Source organism: Diceros bicornis, chromosome 7 (genome assembly GCF_020826845.1).
Source record: "Diceros bicornis minor isolate mBicDic1 chromosome 7, mDicBic1.mat.cur, whole genome shotgun sequence".
Lineage (NCBI taxonomy): Eukaryota > Metazoa > Chordata > Mammalia > Perissodactyla > Rhinocerotidae > Diceros > Diceros bicornis.
Genome location: NC_080746.1, coordinates 38,887,132 through 38,896,317, shown reverse-complemented (window position 1 = coordinate 38,896,317; position 9,186 = coordinate 38,887,132). Strand labels below are relative to the sequence as shown.

Here is a 9,186-nt window from a genome sequence, read left to right as displayed (position 1 = left end):
TTAGCATAGGGTTAGTCTAAGGAGGTGGGGCCATAATCCTGGGGGAGACTCCCGGGTGCCTGCATTGTTTTATTTCTTGACCTGGGTGGTGGTTCCACTTTTGTTCATTCCATAGTTATTTGTTAAACTGTACATACATGCTTTATAACTTTCTGCAAGCACTCTATATTTCATATTTTAAAATGTTAAAAAAATTTGTTTTCTACTCTAAGAAAATTAAGTCAAGTAGTGGTTTATAGAATCATTTGGTTTATATTGTGTTGTATTGTTTTGCAGACTGTTTAAAAAATCTATTTATATTTCTAATTTTTTTCATTCTAATATTGTTTATTAATGCCTTTTCTTGTTTATTTATTATTTTATTATATTAAGTAATACTTTTTTTTTAGAACAGTTTTAGATTTACAAAAAATTGAGCAGATAGCTCAGAGCGTTCCCATATTACCACCCCCCAACGCACCCCCCCATCACATTTTTCCCTATTATTGTCACCATTCCTATGGCACATTTGTTACAATTAATGAACCAATATCAACAGGTTATCATTCACTAAAGGCAACAGTTTATTCCGATTTCTTCGGTTTTTTTTTAAAACAAGCTCTGGCCAATTTTATTAAAGAAAAATTTTCATGATTTACTTTTTCACCAGCCTGTTTGGGCATGCTCCTAATGATATCGGAATCACCTGATCAGTGATAGCCAGCATGCATACTCCGTGGTATTTTCCACAGGTTGTGCCTAATTCAATATCATTGCCACTGTAGTGATGGACACCAGTGTTGGCCAACGTGGTGTAGCACTCTGTTTTGGATTTCCTCAAGGCTGGGCAGTTGTTGGCAAGGGTGACCAGTTGCGCTTTGCCTTGTCTGATCATTTTCAGAGTTGGCTTGTACCCCAGCATGTACTTTCCACTTTTCATTGGGAGTTGGAGCCTAGAGTTGATCGACTCCAGTGATTTTATGGTCTTCTTTGCGGCCACCATCTTCCTGCTTTAGGTGCAGCCGGTCCCCAACCAAGACAGGCCATCAAGATGGCAGGGAGCGAGAAAAGCCAGATTTTCTCAGTTTTTACCCACAGTCCTTTTACTGTTCCAAGATCCTATCCAAAATACCAAATTACATTTAGTTTTATGTCTCTTTAGGTTTCTCTTGGCTGTAACAGATTCTCAGACTTTCCTTGTTTTTGACGAAATGTTTATATAGAAACTTGACAATTTTGGGGAGTACTGGTCAGGTATATTGTAGGACACCCCTCTGTTGGAATTTGTTTTTCTTATGATTAGCCTGGGGTTGTGCGTTTTTTGGAGGAAGATTACAGAGGTAAAGTGAAATTTAATCACTTTAATCATATCAAAGGCATATATTATCAACATAATTTATGACTCTTGATGTTGACCTGGCTGAAATCATGTTTGTCAGGGTTCTCTACTATTACTACCCCCACCCACACCTCCACTTGCTGCTCTGTCCTCTGGAAGGATGTCACTCTTCGCAGCCCACACTCAGGGAGCAGAGTGTTATGCTCCCCTCTTTTAGGGTGGAGTACTATTTAATTTATTTGGAATCTTATACAGGAGAGATTTATTTGTCTCTTCTCCACAATTTTTAATTTATTCAACCATTTGTTTATATCAATATGAACTCACAGATATTTATTTTATAGTTTGGCTCATTCAATACTACTTTATTTTGTTGCTGAAATTATTTGAGCTTTGGCCATTGGGAGTCTTGCCTTTGGTTCTGTGACCCTTTGACGAGCCCCACCAATTGTGTTTATTTTTAGCATGTGCTTAATTGCAAGCACTACAAGATGCTCCAGGCTCATGTTGTGTATTTCCCGCCCCAGTCCTAGAAACTTTTTTTCCTTCCTCAGTATCCCCGGTTCTTTATTTAATTTTTCTTTAAAAGTATCAGATTTATTTTTTATTAACCATCTCTATTTTTGTATATGTTCATTTTCCTTTTTGTTTATTTATCATTCTGTCATTACTTTTATCTTTCCTTTCTTTTGCATTATTCTGTTTTTTTTTTTACTAACTGCTTGAGTTCAACAGAAAAATCCATAGATTTTTTAGATAGTAAACGAATATTATTGTAGAGATTATGTGGATATTAATTTTCAAATATATATGGTTGGGTTTAGTCTTTATTGTTGACTTTCAATTTTTTTTCATTGTGGTCAAGATTGTGCTCAATATGTTGTGTCTATGGAATTTTTATTGTTATTTATTTTGTGGTCTTACATTGGTAAATTTTTGTAAATGTTTTACATGTATTGAAAATCATTTTCCATTTGCTGTGTGGTTGTTGCACGTTATATGATCAAAGTTGTTAAATTTTGTGGTTCAAACTTTTATTGCATCATTAATTTTCTTCTCTGCTCATCTATCAGTTTCTGAGAGAATGGTGTTTAAAAAAAAATCCTCCCACCATGGTTGCAAATACAGTTGACCCTCCCTGTCTGGGGGTTCCCCACTTGTGGATTCAACAGGCTTTCCATCCATGGTTCTTTGAATCTGCAGATGCGGAATCCTTGGATAGGGAGGCCATAAAGGACTTGAGCATCCACGGATATCGAGGGCCCACTGCATGTCAGTTTTACCTTATAATTCTCAGTCTTTGTGTTCTATGGCTCGGCGCTATGTGTTTAAGGGCATAAAGTACACCATTGTAATATTTTCCTAGTGAGTTTTTCTTTTTGATAGCTGTAAAATGTTCTTCTTTTATCCTATAAATACATTTGATGTTAATTACTGTTAGATCAGGTTTCTTTTGTTTAATATTTCTGTGGTTTGACTTTCCCACTACTTTATTTTCAACCTCTTAGTTTGCTTTAAGATTGGTTTAAAAAAACAAAGGGGCATGGACAAAGTGGGATGACCAACCAGGACCCTAGCTGCTACATTCCGTTAGATGGGCACTGATTAAATTAGACTATTGCCCCGGTATAAAGCCAGAACCAACAGGACGTGGGGCCGCATTTGAAGGCTAGCTACCCAGAGGACGCTGTCTCTCCAGGGCCTGGAGTCCCTTCAACTGGAATCAGAATTGTGGTGGTGGAAAGTAAGTCACTTTATTTTTGTTATTTGTGCTTGTGAACAAAAGAATTATTTTCCTATTACAAGTTAAAAGAAGTGACTGTAGTTTTACATATATTTGCAATTGAGAAATACACGCTGAGATATCATTTCCTTGATTTAAAACAAATTTTTATTTTTAAACTGTGTTTGCAGGCTTGTGGAGTTAATGTTTCTCTTAATGTTTTCTTCGTAAAAATTTCAAAGAATTTCAGGAAAAAGCACTGCATTTAATGGGCAGGTATCCAATGGAAATAAGAGGGTTTCTAGAACTGGGAAAGGATCCAATTGATTCACTAATCAATTAGAAGGGACTTGGAAAATATGGGGGATTAAATTGGAGATTTTGATTGGATATGGAGGTGTTAGAATTGAGATGGTGATGATTGAATTAGAATTGAGATGGGATATATACAGCCTTGAGCACAGCGTGTTTTACTTAGAGACTGAATCCTTAAAGGAAATAATTTTCTAGGTCCTAGTGTATCATCATTCTGAGTCAAGATTTTAGGCTAGCAGAAGGCAAGCACTTTTTTTGTTTTTGTTTTTTTCCTTTAAAGCATAAAACAGATGAAAATGACATTTTATATCAGAAAGCTACTTTTTCCTGGTAAAATTCTCATTTATTTATGCATTCAAAGTACAAATATTACGTGCATGTTATTTTTAGATTTCTTCCCTGGGACCTTGTATTTCTGTTGTTAAAGAGATTAAAACTTTTTTGCTATTCCATTTTATAACTGATCGTTAACTGGTGTATAGAATGCTTTAGATTTCTGTACACCAATCAGTGTCTAGAAACTTTGTTGAACTCTATATTTCTGATAAGTTATCTATAATGCAAATCGATGATTAGGTTTTAATTAGTTTATTTCAACTGTTTGCCCATTAAGGATAATGCATGTTGAGAGTGTGTAGATTTGTGTTCTGTACTTTTTTGCCTGATTGTTATTTACATAGACACTCTTTCTATTATAAGAATTCTTTCCTTTTTTTTGTTTGTTTGTTTTTTGTGAGGAAGATTGGCCCTGAGGTAACATTTGTTGCCAGTGTTCCTCTTTTTACTGGAGGAAGATTGTTGCTGAGCTAACATCTGTGCCAACCTTCTTCTACGTTGTATGTGGGACCCTGCCATAGCATGGCTTGATGAGCGGTGTGTGGGTCCATACCACGATCCCAACCTGTGAACCCCGGGCCACCAAAGCAGAGTGTGTGAACTTAACCACTACACCATCAGGCGGGCCCCTTCTTTTTTTTTTAATGCATGCATTAAAACAATGAAATAGTTGTTGAGTTATTTCAGTTATTTTTCTGCAGGCAATAAGATGATGATGTTTCCATTTCTTCTGTGAAGGGACTCAGTAACTGCTAGATTTTGTGAACCCTCCTTGCAATAATTTATCATGTGTCATTCTTTTACTGTCCTGTTGCAGTAAAGATTTGATAATATTTTATTTAAGATTTTTGCAACTTTGCCCCTAGATAAAGTTGGCCGTATAGAGTACTTACCTAGTGTGGCCCTCTTCTGGTTCTGGGTTCTGGTTTACACTTATAGCCTCATAAGATAAACTGAATATCTCACCCCAGAAAAGTTAGTTAGAATGCACTTACAAAATGACATGAGTATTAGGTTTTTATGGGTCATATTTAAAGAACTGTTATATTTCCATTAAGTTTATTAGTATATATAAGTATTCTACTTTTTTCTTGGACCACTTTGAGATATTTGTACTTTTGAGAAAATCATCCATTTTAGTTTTCAAAACTGTTAGCACCAAGTTATTCATAAGAATCAACTATAATTTTAAAAAATTTCTCTGCTAAATTTTAGCTATGTCCTCTATTTTATCACAATGTGGTTGATTTGTACTTTTCTCTCTTTTCTCTGCTTATGTCTTCTTACTTCCAAGAGTCTTTTCTAAGAATCAGATTTTGGTTTGAGTCGTCATTTCTATTGGGTGTTAGGTTTTCTTTTGCAGTCGTTTCTTCGTATGTCTTTGTTTTTCTTTCCTTAATTCATCTTTGAGGTTAATTATCCAGTTTCTTGAGTTGAGTGCTTTATTCATTTATTTGCAAATGTGCTTAATTTTCTTTTAGTTCAGTTAGATGTTCCTCTTTTTCTGTCTTATGTTTTGCCTTAAAATTCTTTTTTAAAGAATTTTAGCTTTATTGAGGTATAACTGACAGATAAAATTGTAAAATATTGAGAGTGAACATTGTGGGGATTTGATATATGCATGCATTGTGAAGGGATTCCCCCCATCTAGTTAATTAACACAAAAATCACCTCACATATTTATCTAATTTTTTTTTTGGTGAGAACATTTAAGTTTTATTCTCTTAGAAAATTTCAATTACACGATACACTGTTATCAACTATAGTCATCATGTTTTACATTAGATCCTCAGACCTTGTTCATTTTATAGCTGAAAGTTTGTGCCCTTTTACCAAGCTCTCCCTTTTCCCCCACCCCAGACCCTGGCAACCACTTTTCTACTCTGTTTCTTTAAGTTCCAGTTTTTTTTACGTTCCACATATAAATGATACCATGAAGTATTTGTCTTTTTCTGTCTGGCTTATTTCACTTAGCATAATCCCCTCAAGGTCCATCCATGTTGTTGCAAATGGCAGGATTTCCTTCTTTCTGATGGCTGAATAATACTCCATTATATATATATACCATATCTTCTTTATCCATTCACCCGTTGATGGACACTTAGGTTGTTGCCATGTCTTAGCTGTTGTGAAAATGCTGCATGAACATGGGAGTCATTTCTTTTGGATGTATATCCGGGGGTGGGATTGCTGGATCATATTGTAGCTCTATTTTTAACTATTTGAGGAACCTCCATATTGTTTTCAATAGTGACTGCACCAATTTACATTCCTACCAACAGTGTGTTTTTTGCCCTCAAATTCTAATTTTGAAATTAACATTACCATACCAATTTTCTTTAACTTGATGCTAAAAGAGAGTTTCTTTTGTCATTCACTTATTTTCAAATATTCTGTATTCTTTTCTTTAGGTTTAGCTTTTAAACTTCCTTGAAGAGACTTTCTGTTACAGCCGGTTGAGGAGCCACCCATGTACTCAAGAACGTGAGTCAGGAGAGGCCTCAGAGACACTTACACCCCAGCTGAGGAACCTCACAGAGCTGCCAGCTGAGCCAGGACTTGGCTTAGAGTGCCCGCTCCACTGGGAAATACTCTATTTCCTTTGGGCCCAAAATGCTGACCAGAGTGGAGTCCCTGTGGTGAATCGGCAAGCCTCGAAAAATATCACCTCATTTGTTTCAAAGTTCAAGTCTCAGTTACTGCCTCACAGATATACTTTTTTTTTAAGTAAGGAAACAGAGAAGACATTACTCCCTAACATTCTCAGGTATCTAAACATACCTAAGAACCTGGGAGTCGGCTGCTTACTCTATTGCAGCCATGAGGTCTAAGCACGGTGGTACCCAGAACCCAGGTTTCAGAATCATGAACTTCCGCCCAACCATGGAAGAATTTAAAGATTTCAACAAGTATATTGCTTACATGGAATCCCAAGGTGCACACCGAGCAGGGCTGGCTAAGATAATTCCACCAAAAGAATGGAAAGCCAGACCTACCTATGATGATATCAGTGATATCTTAATAACCACTCCCCTCCAGCAGGTGGCCTCGGGGCAGGCAGGCGTGTTTTCTCAATACCACAAAAAGAAGAAAGCCATGACAGTGGGGGAGTATCGCCACTTGGCAAACAGTGACAGATATCGGACTCCACCACACGTGGATTTTGAGGACTTGGAGAGAAAATATTGGAAAACTCGCCTCTATGATTCACCGATATATGGTGCTGACATCAGCGGCTCCTTATTTGATGAAAACACTAAAGAGTGGAACCTTGGACACCTAGGAACCATTCAGGACCTGTTGGAGCAGGAGTGTGGAGTTGTCATCCAAGGCGTCAACACGCCCTACCTCTACTTCGGCATGTGGAAGACCACGTTCGCTTGGCACACGGAGGACATGGACCTTTACAGCATCAACTACCTGCACTTCGGGGAGCCCAAGACTTGGTACGCGGTGCCCCCAGAACACGGCCAGCGCCTGGAACGCCTGGCCAGGGAGCTGTTCCCGGGCAGTTCCCGGGGCTGTGAGGCCTTCATGAGGCACAAGGTGGCTCTCATCTCGCCTACTGTCCTCAAGCACCACGGGATCCCCTTCAGTCGGATCACTCAGGAGGCTGGAGAGTTCATGGTGACCTTTCCCTATGGCTACCACTCTGGCTTCAACCACGGCTTCAACTGCGCGGAAGCGGTCAACTTCGCCACCCCGCGATGGATTCATTATGGCAAAGTGGCCTCCCAGTGCAGCTGCGGGGAGGCCAGGGTGTCCTTTTCCATGGACGCCTTCGTGCGCATCCTGCAACTCGAGCGCTATGAGCTGTGGAAACGCGGGCAGGACCGGGCTGTCGTGGACCACACGGAGCCCACGGCGCCGGGCAGCCAGGAGCTGAGCGCCTGGAGGGAGGCCCGGGCGCCCGGGAGAGCCGCGCTGGGCCTGAGGCACCTCCCGCGCCGCCGGGCCCCGCGCCCCCCTCGGCCTGCGGCTGCGGGCGGTGGAAGCCGCCGCCGCGCCCCTCTGCGCCCGGCGTCCCCGCGCCCCTCGCCGGCCCGCGCTTCTTCCTCTGCCGCCCAGTCCTGCGCTGCCGCCGCCCGCAGCTCCCCGGAGCCCGGCCCAGCCCCGCCGCCGACCCCAGGACAGTCTACCGGGGATCTCCACCCCTCAACTGGCAGACGTGGTCGTGGTCGTCGTCCTCGGGAACAGGGGACTCAAGAGCCGATTGTCCGGGCCCAGGCCAAAAGGCGCCTCTCCGTGGGCACAACGCGCACAGCTCCCGAGCCTGAGATTCAGCCCCTGCCTGCGGATGGACCCTCAATGGACAACCCTGCACCGCCGAGCCCTGGGTCCCAGCATCCTGCTAAGGCTTCCGGGTGCTGTTGTGCCCCTGATCTTCAACCCTTGGGGCCCCCGTTAGATCCCAATGAGGCGATGCACCCTGGCCCATGCCTGCTATCCTTGGACAGTATTACATTCAGTCTCCCTGACTGTGTCCCACTAACTCCTCCCAAGGTCATTGGAACTCTGAGAAGGTTCCGCAGTTATGCTGCTGGGGAGTGGAACGCCCCTGTGAACCTCTCTGAGGTCGTAAGGATGGACCATTCTTATGCCTCTATGATCCTGGCCCCAGTTGCAATTCCCAGAATCTCTTGCAGCCCTGACTGTGATCGGGGGCTAAAGCTAGAGGCAGCTGCACCTCTTGAGTCCTGGAACCTGTTCACCACCAATGGATGGTCTTCAGCCTCTGAGCCCACCGCTATTGAAGATTTTGCCAAATGTGGCTTTATCTGACCCTCAACCCCAGGGACCCCCTCCCAGCCAGACAACAGTCTGGGTTGGGCTTGTTCCCAGTAGAGACACTTTATCTCCTAGAAATGACACATTTCCCAAACTGCCAGATGCTTTCTCCTATGATGACAACCAGAGTTCCCAGTAGGCACTGAAGTGGGCCTCTCCATCCCAACAGCTGCCATAGAAGGTAGTAGTGCCTCTCCTTAGCCCACTCCTGAACACCGATGGGCCTTTGGCCTTTGCCTTGGCCTAGATGCCATGAACACTGCTTGTTCTTGATGTCCCCTCAGGATACTCCCCTGCAGTGGTCTGCCTCTAGCCCCCCACAATAATCTGGGACAACACTGGATGATGCTGAGAATCTGGCTGAGCCCCTTCTTCCCCAGGTTGCATCAGGGCCTCTGAGTCACTGACCCTGGCTTCCGATGGACACTGCTGCAGCCATAACTGAACCCCAGGAGCTTCTCAAACTCCTGCAACTCTGATACACCCTACCTCTCAGGCCACCACTCAGGCCACTGTTCATGCTGAAACTAGACCGTTTGCCCAACTGAGTTTGTCAGGCAGTTCTGCCTCAGGGATATTTGTAACTTTATTGATGTTTATTAAAGTTGCTATCCCTAGCGTGTATCTGCAAAGCAAAGAAAGATAAAAATCCTTAAAATATATTTTTAAAGTCAGAATTATATAAAAGAGATATATTTTGTTAAAA

The 9,186-nt window shown here is 41.8% G+C and overlaps 2 pseudogenes; one reads left to right on the top strand and one right to left on the bottom strand.

Moving 5' to 3' along the window:
* Positions 1–563: 563 nt before the first annotated feature.
* Positions 564–982, bottom strand: LOC131408983 (large ribosomal subunit protein eL30-like; annotated as a pseudogene).
* A 5,530-nt stretch (positions 983–6,512) lies between these two features.
* On the top strand, positions 6,513–8,386 carry LOC131408521 (lysine-specific demethylase 4D-like; annotated as a pseudogene).
* The last annotated feature ends 800 nt before the right edge of the window (positions 8,387–9,186 follow it).